The sequence below is a fragment of the Phacochoerus africanus genome, chromosome 10, assembly GCF_016906955.1.
Source record: "Phacochoerus africanus isolate WHEZ1 chromosome 10, ROS_Pafr_v1, whole genome shotgun sequence".
Taxonomy (NCBI): Eukaryota; Metazoa; Chordata; class Mammalia; order Artiodactyla; family Suidae; genus Phacochoerus; species Phacochoerus africanus.
In genome coordinates this window covers 102,743,586-102,757,911 of record NC_062553.1, presented here as the reverse complement: position 1 = coordinate 102,757,911, position 14,326 = coordinate 102,743,586, and the positions used below count along the sequence as shown (strand labels likewise).

At 37.0% G+C, this 14,326-nt stretch overlaps 1 protein-coding gene across 1 annotated transcript in view; it reads right to left on the bottom strand.

Annotated features, from left to right (window-relative positions):
• The window catches only part of QRFPR (pyroglutamylated RFamide peptide receptor), a 45,424-nt gene that overhangs the window by 10,877 nt on the left and 20,221 nt on the right, over positions 1-14,326 (bottom strand). The gene's annotated exons all lie outside the window — the stretch shown is intronic.

Genomic DNA, 14,326 nt, shown 5'->3' with positions numbered 1-14,326 from the left:
AAAGGTGGAAGAGACCTCAGAAGTCATGTAGTCCCAGTTCTTGCCCAAAGCAGAAATCCTCTTTCCACCTCCTCTGCTTAACTACAGAGGAGCCCTCCTTGCTGGCACATTCCTACCTCAGCCCTTTACATGGCTTTTCTTGGAATATTCTTCCCCAGGAGAACTTCCTCAGACTCTTCAGTGAAGTCTTCGCTCACTTGTCACCTTCTCAATGAGGCTGACCTACTCAAACAACCCTATCGTAACTGTAGCCTGTTCCACTCCCTTGCCATCTCCTCTCATTCCTCATCTCTTATTCTACTCTGTTCTCATGACTCTTTCACATCCCAACATGCTTTAAAACTTACTGATTTGTTTGTTTTGTTGTTTACTGAAATTTTCTCCACCACAGTAGAATGTAAACACTCTAAGAGCAAGGATTTTCGTCTGCTTTCTCACGGATATATTCCAAGCATTTAGAAGGTCACACAGCAAGCTTTCTACCAAGAGTCATTGAGTTGAAGAGGATGAGTGACTATGAGGCTCTTAATCCCATAAAGATGACTGTATTTAACTTTGGAGAGTCTCTCATTGGAAAAACTGCTTTTTAATAATTCTACCCACTTCTTCTAATTTTGCTTTCTGAGAGTTTTAGAACTAATCAACTATATTTTCCAAACAGCAATTTTTCAAATATTTAAAAGAAGCTTTCATGTCACTTCTAAGTCTTTTTTAGTTACTTCAATAGTTTGATATGCTTTCCAGATCATTTGACGTACTTACCAGATCTTTCAACTGCCTGGTCACCCTTGCATGAGACTTTCTCCATTTCATGACTACATGGTTCTGAAGGGATTCGCCATGCTCAGGATGAGGTCTGGCTAAAGTTAAAAAAAAGGGAGTTCCTATCGTGGTGCAGTGGAAATGAATCCGACTAGGAACCATGAGGTTGCAGGTTCAATCCCTGGCCTTGCTTAGTAGGTTAAGGATCTGGTGTTGCTGAGAGCTGTGGTGTAGGTGGCAGACGCGGCTCAGATCTGATGTGCTGCAGCTGTGGCATATGCAGGCAGCTGTAGCTCCGATTCGACCCCTAGCCTGGAAATCTCCTTGTGATGTGGGTGTGGGCCTGAAAAACAAACTAAAAAACAAACAAATGAACGAAAGCAAAACTGTAGGACTGTATTGCCTCCCTGGATCTAAAAATTCTCTTCTGTGAGTATATCTGAAATTTACATCAGCCTTTTGTGCTAGAATTTTCATTTTTTTTTGTCTTTTGTCTTTTGTTGTTGTTGCTATTTCTTGGGCCGCTCCCGCGGCATATGGAGGTTCCCAGGCTGGGGTTGAATCGGAGCTGTAGCCACCGGCCTACGCCAGAGCCACAGCAACGTGGGATCCGAGCCGCGTCTGCAACCTACACCACAGCTCACGGCAACGCCGGATCGTTAACCCACTGAGCAAGGCCAGGGACCGAACCCTCAACCTCATGGTTCCTAGTCGGATTCGTTAACCACTGCGCCATGACGGGAACTCCCTTGTGCTAGAATTTTCAAATGGTTTATTTCTATTGAACTTGAAATCTATGTGAAATTAGTTGGGTCCATTTGATAGAAAATTTCTGTTAACTCGAGATTCCCCTACTTCTCTTTCTGTGTCTTTGAGAAAAGCATGTATTTAAATATAGCTCAAGATACGCCATTTCGGTCCTTTTTTTGAAGCTCCAAATGGGAAACTAAGAGCCAGTCCCACCTGCTTCCAACCTATTTTTCAGTGTCCCAAATTCCAACCCTGTTCAAAGTTAAGGCCCTTCCCTGTCTAGCAAGATAATTTAGATGCTAAGTGCAGGAATTTACTTTCAATGCTAGTGTATTTCACTGTTTGCATACTGATCATACTGTGAATGAATTAGCTTACACCTCAAATACTGTTTGGGATGTGATACTTGAGTAAATGAATATGTGAATAAATTATTCATCTGGATATTTCTCCTATTTTTTTTTGAAAATTTGATCTGAATTTCTTTGATTATTTGAGCCAAATTGTTTATTAAAAATTAAAAGGTCAAAGTTAAAGAAACTTTCTGTGAAATGGACATGGACCCATTATCAACATATTTAAGGGCATGAGCCCAGGTCGCCTGACTCCAGTTCTTCGTACTACATCACCCCCACTTATCTGCACACACCCATGCTACATGGCAGTTTTCTTGTCTACATGCTCATAAATCATCTGTTTAATAATCCACTTGAGAAATTTGCACCGACTGTAGTTCTATAATTTGTCCCCTTACCCTTTTTATTAATCTAGATAGCATTTGCCCAACTCATTACTTCTGACATTTCTCCAACCAAGATTCTAAGGAATGACTGACAGTGTTTTCTTGATCACATCTTTAAGTTTCTTCAATATGGTGGCATGTAATTTATCTATGCTGAAGATTTGTGTTCTTTTAAAGATAGGTAGATGCTCTTTTGCTTTCTACTCATTTATATTGGATCTTTATTTTCATTATTTTACCCTTTTAAATTTGAAGATCACTTTTCAAGGCCTAGAAGCTGGAAACAAAATAGGCATTGAAGAGCTTTGTCTTTTCTCTGCCCTTCATTAAATTTCTATCAATAACTTTCCCTTTTTCAACTCCTTGTTCTGGTGATGAATCTCTCTGATGACTCTACAGTCAGCTTGTTCTACACATTAGCTTTCCCATGTGAATTGAATAGGTCTTGGTAATTTTGTAAGAATGTGTCCCTTGCTCTCCATATCCATGACATTTCTCCCTACGAATGGCAATTTTAAACTGGGATACTAATCCTAGAATTCCCTACACAGGGCACTGTTGTCTTGGGATTTCCTTCCCATTCTTTCTTATGGGATTATCTGATTTTAATGTAAGAGTTGTGTTCCTTAGAGCCTGACTGGAATGGTTATTTCTAATATTTTGATTGTTTAGCATCCACCTTCATTTCCTAATAGCAACACAATTTCCTGTGGTTCATGAACTCTCCTCTATGTGGGCAGGTTAGGTAAGAGGTCCTAGTAGGAAAGACAGGGCAGAAAAAGGATGGATTCTCATAAAGAACTCATCAGCTCCAGATGTACCAAATTTACCTCAATTCTTTTAATCTCTTGAAAGAGCGCAATGAAGATGGGAGGGGATTTGAGATGGCACGGTCCCATGCTCACCAGATCATGAATGTTTAGTTACTGTTTAGTTACTGCTACTGACCTCTAAGCACTCTTAATCCCTGCCAGTTATATGTCCACTCATTCAGCTTCACACTGATCCTGTGAGCCCCCAACATCCTTCCAGTATGGTCCCTTCTCTTAAGCTTCTTAGCTATCTACTTTTGCTTTTAACCAAGTGAACTTAGGTGAATACTACTCTTTCTCTGAAAGGCATATTTCCTAAAATGTAGAGTACTCTCTGGTCAATGTTCCTTCTGGTTTTTTTTTTTTTTTTTTGATTATGTGTTTTTAATTCTGAATCCAAATATTACTATTACAATTTGCCTCCATTGCTGCTTCCATTTCTACTACATTGGACCCTTGCATAGGAAATTACAATACTTATCCTTTGCCTACTGTATTAGGAACAAATACCTTCGTTAAATATTTATTGCCTTATGTTTCCAATCTTAACTTATTCATGCAACTTTATTTTCCAAAACAAGATCTCTTTACTTTGGACATGAATGGCATCTACTCCCCTCTCTGCCCATGCCCATCCTCACCTCCTACCACATTCAGTACAGATCTCAAAGGTTCCAGTAGAAACAAGACCTCATTATTTCTAAAAATGATGCCTGGGAAAATAATTTAGCTAGTATTTGTTTTCACCCTCATGTAAGAGTGACTTTAAAAAGGAACCAGGGAGTTCCCGTTGTGGCACAGTGGTTAACGAATCCGACTAGGAACCATGAGGTTGAGGGTTCGGTCCCTGGCCTTGCTCAGTGGGTTAAACGATCCAGTGTTGCTGTGAGCTGCGGTGTAGGTTGCAGACGCGGCTCGGATCCCACATTGCTGTGGCTCTGGCGTAGGCCGGTGGCTACAGCTCTGATTCGACCCCTAGCCTGGGAACCTCCATATGCTGCGGGAGCGGCCCAAGAAATAGCAAAAAAAAAAGGAACTGGGAGTTCCCATCATGGCACAGTGGAACCATGACTGGGTTCCTATCCTGTACAACGGAAATTTCCACAATACTGTAAATCATCTACACTCTAAAAAAAGATGAGTTCTAAAACCCCAAAGTGGACTGGAATATCCTGACAATTTAAACTACACAGACTGAAGAGGAGAACCTTAGATGCCAAATATTTTAAAACAGAAATGTGGCCCATCTCTCCTAGAATTTCAGCCCTTCTGATAACTACAGTTGACCCTTGAACAATGTTGGGTTAGGGCCACCAATTGGGGCACAGTCAAAAATCTGAGTATAACATTCATAGTCAGCCTTCCATATCCAAGGTTCTGCATCCAAGGATTCAATCAACCTTGGATCATGTGGTGCTATAGTATTTACTATTGAAAAAATTTGCATATAAGTGAACACTTACAGTTCAAACCTGTGTTGTTCAAGGGTCAACTGTATTCCTATTTAGCATAAGATCTTTACAAAGCACTCTAGTAATTATCCTATGACTTATGAACTTTCTGACAATGCTGCATTTGTGTAGCAGAAAAGAGGGAAGACCTTAGTCCAGGGAAAGGAAAGCCTGGCTCCAGGCAAAGAGGAAGGCTAAGAGGAGGCAGAAAGAGACTTAACTCCTGCAGAGTGGAGGAATAGAGAGAAGAGTCTTACAGCTGCCAGGTGCAAAGAAGAGGACTCTATAGAGAGATTGCAGTAGGAAACTGACAGCAAAGAAGATGAGCCATTTTTTCTCCAGAATTCTTATTAGACTTAGCGAAGGAGATAGGAACCGCCCAGCTGGCTCCAAGAGAAGGCATGTCAACTTGGGCTACTATAACAACATATCACAAGTGGGGTGACTTATAAACAACAGATTTATTTCTCACAGTTCTGGAAGTTGGAAGCCCAAGGTGCCAGCATGTTTGGGTAAGGATCTTCTTCTGGGTTTAAGACTTCTCACTGTATCCTTACTTGGTAGAAAGGGTTCAAGAGCTCTCTGGGGCCTCTTTTATAAGAATACAAACACCATTCATGAGGGCTCCAAGCTCCTGACAGCTTCATTTTTTCTTTCTTTTTATCCATTGACAATTTTATAACTATAGATTCATAAGCAGTTGTAAGAAATAATACAGAGATCCCTTATACACATTGCCCAGTTTCCCCCAACAGTAACATTTTGCAAAACTATAGTAAAATATCATAACAATGATAATGGCATTAATATAATCCACTGATTTTACTCAGATTTTCCAATTTTACTTGTACTCATTTCTCTGTGTGTTTCCATAGATTTTATTAATAGATTCACATATATGCCATCACAGTCAAGATATGGAAGAGTTTCAACACCACAAAGGCCCTGTTGTCCTTTTATAGCCACACTCATGCCTTCCTGCCTCTGCCCCTCCCTGCCCCTAACTACTGACAACCACTAGTCTATTTTCCATTTGTAAAGTGTTCTCTTTTTGGAATAAACCTACCTAAAGAGACAACAGATCTATACCTTGAAAAATATAGGATGCTGATGAAAGAAATCAAAGAAGATGCAAACAAATGGAAAAATATACCATGCTCTTGGATTGAAAGAATCAATATTATCAAAATGACTATATTGCCCAAGGCAATCTATGGAGTCAATGCAATCCCTGTCAAATTACCAAGGACATTCTTCACAGAACTGGAGCAGAATATTTTAAAATTTGTATGGAAACACAAGAGACCCTGAATAGCCAAAGCAAAATTGAAAAAGAAAAACAGAACTGGAAGTATCAAGCTCTATGTCTTCACACATTATTAGAAAGGTACATTTATCAAAACGGTATGGTACTGGCACAAAAACAGAAATACAGATCAATGGAACAGGATAGAAAGTCCAAAAATGAACCTAAACACCTATGGTCAACCAGTCTATGACAAAGGAGGCAAGAACATACAGTGGAAGGAAGATAGTCTCTTCAATAAATGGTGCTGGGAAAACTGGAAAGCTACCTGTAAAAGAATGAAATTAGAGTACTATCTAACACCTTACACAAAAATAAACTCAAAATGGATTAAAGACCTAAATGTTAGGCCATATACTATAAAGCTCCTAGAGAAAAACATAGGCAGAATGCTCTTTGACATAAATCACAGCAACATCTTGTTCAATCCATCTCCTAGAATAATGACAATAAAGACACACAAAAAACCAATGGGACATAATTAAACTCAAAGTCTTTTTGCATATCAAAGGAAACCACTATAAAAAATGAAAAGACAACCCACAGAATGAGAGAAAATATTTGCAAATGATGTAACAGACAAGGGTCTAATCTCCAAAATATACAAACAATGCATACAATTCAATGACAAGAAAAAAACAACCCAATTGAAAAAAAGGGTAGAAGAACTAAATAGACATTTTTCCAAAGAAGACATACAGATTGCCAACAGACACATGAAAAAATGCTCAACATCACTAATTATTAGAGAAATGTAAATCAAAACTATAATGACGTACCACCTCACACCAGTCAGAATGGCCATCATTAACAAGTCAACAAATAACAAATGCTGGAGAGGGTGTACAGAAAAGGGTACCTCCTTCACTGTTGATGGGAATGTAAATTGGTACAACCACGATGGAAAACAATATGGACGTATTTCAGAAAACTAAACATAGAACTACCGTATGACCCAGCAATCCCATTCCTGAGCATATGTCTGGACAAAACTTTCATTGAAAAAAATACATGCATCTTATGTTCATCGGAGCACTATTCACAACAATGAAGAAATGGAAACAACTTAAATGTCCATTGAAAAATGAATGGATTAATAAGATGTGTGGTACATATATACAATGAAATAGTATTCAGCCACAAAAAGACAAACGAATGCCATTTGAAGCAACACAGATGGAAGTAGAGATTCTCATACTAAGTGAAGTAAGCCATAAAGAAAAAGAAAAATACCATGTGCTATTTATTTGTGGAATCTAAAATGTGGCACAGATGATCCTATCTACAAAACAGAAACAGATCATGGCCAAGGAGAGCAGACCTGTGGTTTTCTAGGGGGTGGGAGGAGGGAATGGGATGGAAGGGAAGTTTGGGGTTTGGAGATACAAACTGTTATATTTGGAATGGATGGTCAGTGGGGCCCTTCTGTACAGCACAGGCAACTGTGTGTGATTGGGTCACTTTGCTGTATAATAGAAATTGAAGAAACACTGTAAATCAACTATACTTTAATAAAAAATGTTCCCTTAAAATGTTATATAAATTAAATAATATAGTAAATAACTTTGGGGACTGAATTTTTTTGTTTTTGTTTTTTGTCTTTTCTAGGGCCACTCCTGAGGCATATAGATGTTCCAGGCTAGGGGTCTAATTGGAGCTGTAGCCACCAGCCTAGACCAGAGCCACAGCAACTCGGGATCCAAGCCACATCTGCAACCTACACCACAGCTCATGGCAATGCCGGATCCTTAACCCACAAGCAAGGCCAGGGACTGAACCTGCAACCTCATGGTTCCTAGTCGGATTCATTAACCACTGAGCCACGAAGGGAACTCCTGAATTTTTTTCTTATAGCACTATCTCCTAGACACTCATCCAAGTTGTTGCAATTATCGATAGTTTCTTCCTTTGTATTGCTGACTAATATGTCACAGTATGTACATACCACAGTTTGTTTAATCATTTATCCACTGGAGACCATCTAGGCTATTCTAGTTTTTGACTATTACAAAAGAAGCAGTTACGAATATTCATGTACAAGTCTGGGGGTGAACACAACTTTTCATTTTTTGTTTCTGGGATAAATACCCAGCAATGGAATTTCCTGGTTGCATGGTAATTACATGTTTTGTTTTTTTAAAAAATTGCCAAATTATTTTCCAGAGTGGCTGTTTCATTTTACATTCCTGCTGGCAAAGTAAAAGTGATCCAATTTCTCCACATCCTTATCAACATTTAATGTTGTCACTATTTTTCATTTTAGCCATTCTGATAGATGAGTAGTAATACCTCATTTTCAATTTTAATTTCCCTGATTTCTAATAATGCTATAGATCTTTTCATGTATTCAACTGCCATCTGTATTTCATCTTTGATGAAATTTATCTTCATGTGTTTTGTCCATTTTCTAATTGGATTGTTTGTCTTTTCACTGCTGAGTTTTGAGAGTTCTTTATATATTCTAAATACTAGGTTTTTTTTTTTTGTCAGATATGTGCTTTAGAAATATTTTCTCCCTGTCTGTAGCTTGTCTTTTCATCTCTCCACATGGGCTTTCACAAAGCAAGCATTTAATTTCAATGAGGTCCAGTTTATCAATTTTTCCTTTTATGCATTGAACTTTTGGTGTTAGTGGTATTTGTAGATTTAAACTATTTTCTACAGAATGGATAAAAAAACAAGGTGCTAATGTATAGCACAGGGAATTATATTTTATATAATAAACCATAATGAAAAGGAATATTAAAAGAATATATGTAGGTATAACTGAATCACTTTGCTGTACATCAGAAACATTGTAAATCAACTATAATTCAATAAAAAATGAATTAAAAATAATTCTATATATTCTGTGCTCAGCCCTGATAATTTTCCCATTCTAAGTAGTGTGGCATTTTTCATTTCAATTTATGCATGTTACTTGTTAATATAGAAATGAGTGAGTTTTGTTTGTTGACCTTGTTGAATTCATTTATTCCGGATTTTGTAGATTCCTTGGGATTTTCCATGCAGAAAATAGTGTCATCTGCAAATAGAGATCATTTTATTTTTCCTTTTCAAACTGCATGTATTTTATTTCTTTGCTCCCTTGCAGCGACTTGAACTTCAAGTACTATGTTACATGAGAATGGTTAAGAGCCAACATCTTTGTTCTGCTCCCAATCCTAGAAAAAAAAGCACTTAGTCTTTCCCCATTAAGTATGATATTAGCTATAGGTTTTTGTACATGTTATTTACCAGGTTGAGAAGTATTTCTTTATGACTAACTTGCTAAGAATTTTCATCATAAATGAGCATTGGATTTTGTGTGTCAATTGCTATGACCATATTAATTTTATTCTTTAGCTTGTAGATATGTGGATTACACTGATTTTTTAATGTTAAGCCAGCCTTACTTATCTGGGATAAATCCTTCTTGACCATGTACATAATCCTTTTTAATACACTGTTGGGTTCTGTCTGCTAATATATTGAGGATTTTTATGTCTAACTTCATGAGAGACATTGGTCTGCAGTTTTCTTTTTACTATACTGTCCTTGTCTGGTTTATTTATCAGAGTAATAAAGGCCTTGTAAAGTGGCTTAAGAAATGTTCCCTCCTCTTCTGTTTTCTGGAATACTTTGTATAAAAGTAGTTTTAATTCTTTTTTAAATGTCTTAGGAGAATTCTCCAGTGAAACTATCTGGGCTGAGAGATTTCTTTTTTGGAAACTTTTCAGTTACAAATCAAATTTGTCTCTTCCTTTTATTTTTAAGTCAAAGAATTATGAGAAAATGGTCCAAAATAATAAGGGCTACAATAGAAAGAATGGGTCTCTACCCACCCTTGGTTATCTCCTATTCTACTGCCCAACACCTACTTTTTTTGTTTATTAAAATATAGTTGAGGAGTTCCCATCGTGGCATGGTGGTTAATGAATCCGACTAGGAACCATGAGGTTTTGGGTTCAATCCCTCGCCTTGCTCAGTGGGTTAAGGATCCGGCGTTGCTGTGAGCTGTACTGTGGGTCACAGAGGCAGCTCAGATCCCGCGTTGCTGTGGCTCTGGTGTAGGTCGGCGGCCACAGCGCCGATTCGACCCCTAGCCTGGGAACCTCCATATGCCACGGGAGCGGCCCAAGGCAAAAAGAAAATAAATAAATAAATAAATAAATAAATAAATAAATAAATAAATAAAATAAAATATAGTTAATTTACAATGTTTCTTCAATTTCTGTTGTACAACAAAGTGACCCAATCACACACAGTTCTCTGTGCTATACAGTAGGGCCCCATAGTCCATCCTTCCAGATATAACAGTGTGCATCCAAAAACACCTATTTGTTTTTAATTCTTCTGCCAGGTACCTTCACATCTCTAAACAAATTCTTGATTTACTGATTTTAGGTTGTTTGTATTGATTTTCTTCCAGGATAGAAGGGCGTTTAGTTCACTTTTGTCACTCCTACTTCTGCGTCTCCCCACCACTTTTTATTTTCTTATAGTTATAAATTTTCTTGAATAATAACTTTGAAAAGGTTTGGGGAGATGTGTTTCCTAAATTCTTGCATGTGTTTTCCTGTACCTTTGACTCCTAAAGTAATATTCTTAACCCCCTATTCACTGGTCTATAAGTTTCCAACAGTTTATCTTGACCCTTATTTTGCAAGATGGTGATACCTTACCTGCTCACCTCACCTCCTTCCTCCTTTTTCCTTCTTCTTTTCTTCCTTCCAGTTTCTACCAGGTATATCTTTATATTTACTTTATCAAGACTGATAAGTTTTCATTACATTTTCATTATAAAAGATTAAGACTACAAACAGAATTTTCATTACTATGACTATTAAACATTATAACTATAAAGGTGATCAATATATATGTTCTAAGTACATTTCTCGTTCTTTGATTTTGTAGTCACGATCCCCAGGCTAGGGGTCAAATCGGAGCTGCAGTTGCCGGCCTATGCCACAGCCACAGCAATGCCAGATCCACTGAGTGAGTCCAGGGATTCAACCTGCAACCTCACTGTTCCTAGTCCGATTCGTTTCCACTATGCCATGCAGGACGCCTGAGCCATGACTCTTTTGTAGAGTATTTTCATTTATTTAACTTTGCCTGGAGTTTTAGGTTGAATCTCTTTTTTTCTAGTTTAAAGAAGAAACATATACTTTCTTTAATATAGTATAGCAGTTTATAATATGAGCTCTGGAATTAGACCACCTGGGTTTGGATCTTGGGTTAATCACTAGTTCACCATGTGACTAAAAATCACCTTACTTCAATGTATCTTGAGTTCTCTTAATATGTAGATAATGAAACATTACTAGTCTCAAAGTACTCTTAGATGATTAAATGAAATAATACAGACTGTGGTTAGGACAGGGCCTAACACTATGTGAAAATGCATTCATGAGTATTGGCTACATTTACTGCTGCCACCATAATTATCATCAACACCATCATTTTTACTATTACATATCAATACTTGTAGTCAATTCTGGTATTTGTCTTTTAAGACCATCTTCTAGAAGACTACTGATTTACAATTTTGATGACATCTATTTATTTATTTATTTTTATTTATTTAAGATTGCTCTATAGCCATCATCTTGAAATTTACTTGGAATAGATTCCTTCTCCTCTGTTCCTTTTATTCATGGCTTCTTGTTCCTTGCATTCTACCCTAGTTTTACATCAATCTTTTTCAAGGAAATTCTTCAAAATAATGTTTAAAGCAAGATAAGTTCTTGTTTATCTGAAAGTGGCTATAATTTGACTTTAAATTCAGTATCATCTTCCTTTGGAATCTTGAAGACCTTGCTTTATTGACCTCTAGCATCCACTTTCTGTGCTAATGTGCCCATATTTTTAGACTGATTTTTGCTCCTTTATGAGTATCTTGGTTTACAATTTGGAAGCTTTTATTGATCTCTTTGGAATTCTGAAATATTATGGGGATATAAGTTGAAGCATGCATCATTTTTTACTCTTTCATCCTGTGTGTCTGTTTTAACTCAATGAATTTTATTTTATTTATAGTTGTACAATAATTATCACAACCCAGTTTTATAGCATTTTCATCCCAAACCCCCAGCCCATCCCTCCCCCTCAACCTATCTCCTTTGGTAATCATATGTTTTTCAAAGTCTGCAAAGAAGATGATTGTATCCTTTTTTTTTTTAGATTCCACATATAAGTGATAGCATATGAAGTTTGTGTCTCACTGTCTGACTAACTTTACTTGGCATGATAATTTCTAGGTCAATCCATATTGCTGCAAATGCCATTATTTCATTCCTTTGTGTATAAGTACCACATCTTCTTTATCCATTCCTCTGTTGATGGACATTTAGGTTGCTTCCATGTCTTGGCTATTGTATATAGTGCTGCAGTGAATACTGGAGTACCTGTATCTTTCAAATCATGATTTTCTCTGGATAGATATCTGGGAGTGGGATTGCTGGATCAAATGGTAATTCTGTTTTAGTTTTTTGAGTAATCTCCATATTGTTTTCCACAGTTATTGCACCAATGTACATTCCCACCAACAGTGTAAGGGGATTCCTTTTCTCCACATCCTCTCCAGCATTTATTGTTTGTAGACTTTTTGATGATGGCCATTCTGGTTGGTGTAAGATGGTACCTCATAGTAGTTTTGATTTGAATTTCTCCAATAATTAGTAATGTTGAACATCTTTTTGTGTGCTTTTTGGCCATCTATATGTCTTCTTTGGAGAACTGTCTGTTTAGATCTTCTGACCATTTTTTGATGGGGTTGTTTGTTTTTTTGGTATTGAGCTGCAGGAGACATATATTTTGGAGATTAATATGTATTTTGGAGATTAATCCTTTGTCAGTTGCTTCATTTGCAAATATTCTCTCCCATTCTGTTGGCACATCTCTGTACCTCTTATGAACACATCTCTTCCATTGTTTGTGCTTGCATGTTTGGCATCCCTTATGATTCATCCAAAAGCATGCATTCCTCGGCCAATCTCCTGGTGCCAATTACTAATACACTGATGTGGTATATGTACACAATGGAATACTACTCAGCCATAAAAAGAATAAAATAATTCCATTTTCAGCAACATGAATGGAACTAGAGACTCTCATACTAAGTGAAGTAAGTCAGAATGAGAAAGAAAAATACCGTATGATATCACTTATAGCTGGAATCTAATATATGGCACAAATGAATCTTTTCACAGAAAAGAAGCTCATGGAGTTGGAAAATAGACTTGTAGTTATCAAGGGGGAGGGGGAGGGAGTAGGATGGACTGGAAGCTTGGGTTGAATAGATGCAAACTATTGCATTTGGAGTGGATAAGCAATGAGATCTTATAGCACAGGGAACTATATCTAGTCACTGGTGATGGAATATGATGGAGGATAATGTGAGAAGAAGAATGTATATGTGTGTGTGTGTGTGTGTGTAAGTGATTGGGTCACTTTGCTGTACAACAGAAATTGACAGAACACTGTACACCAACTATAATGGAAAGAATAAAAAATCATTAAAAAAAAAAAAAGAATGGGGCCACATGAAATACTTCTGGCTTCTCTGTGTGCATGGGCTGGAGTTGTCTTCAGAAAGCCTTTGATTTAGGATGAATGAGCCTCCACTAAGGGCCTTACAAATTGTAAAACCCTGAGGTTTTTCCTTGTGGGAACAAGCTGATACTAATTCTGTAGTTCTACTCAGAGTGCTTCCTTCAATTACTTTATAAGAAGACACTGCTGGGTGTATATTTATGCCAGAAAACAAGTTCACCAAAGTGAAATTATGTCTCTTCTGATATTTTTCTTATTTTCATTATTCTAATAGCTACAAATAGTATTTTAGAAAAGTAACCAAATTGACTTTTTACTTTCCACTAATGGCTATAATTAGACTTTCAATAATAGAATAAAATAAACCCAAGTTAAACATTGGGGTAATAAAGCAGAAAGCAGAAACAATATGGTTTAATTATGCTAAAATGTTAAAATAATTCACCGTCAAATAGTAAAAAAGGGATTTTTTTTCTTTTTTCTTTGTATACAGAGAAAGAAATGGAAAAGGTTAGATTAAGCGTTAGAAGAAAATTCTGGACTGTGAAGGTTATCAGGCAACAACATTGCTTACAAACGTAAGGGGTTGAGGAAGGTTTGGGAAGATATTTCAGTCTATCACACTGATTTTTCATTCCATATTATATCTTCTCATTCATGCATGCATTTGTGCATTCATGCATGGGTCATGGGCCATACACTACTGAAGGCTTTTTGAATATAGACTAAGATAAAACATAAAGACTCCCAGCTGTTCTTCATGACAGGCAAGACATCAGGCATTAAACAATTTCTGACAAATAAACATAATTACAAAGATGTAATTCAAGAAATTCTGTTTGAATACAGACGGTTAAAGGTTAAAAAACAAAGGTAAATGCTGGATTAAATTTGATCAAGAAAAAGACATGCATATACATGCATGAACGTAATGGTGGTGAGTAAAACCTAGAAGGTTGCCTACGGC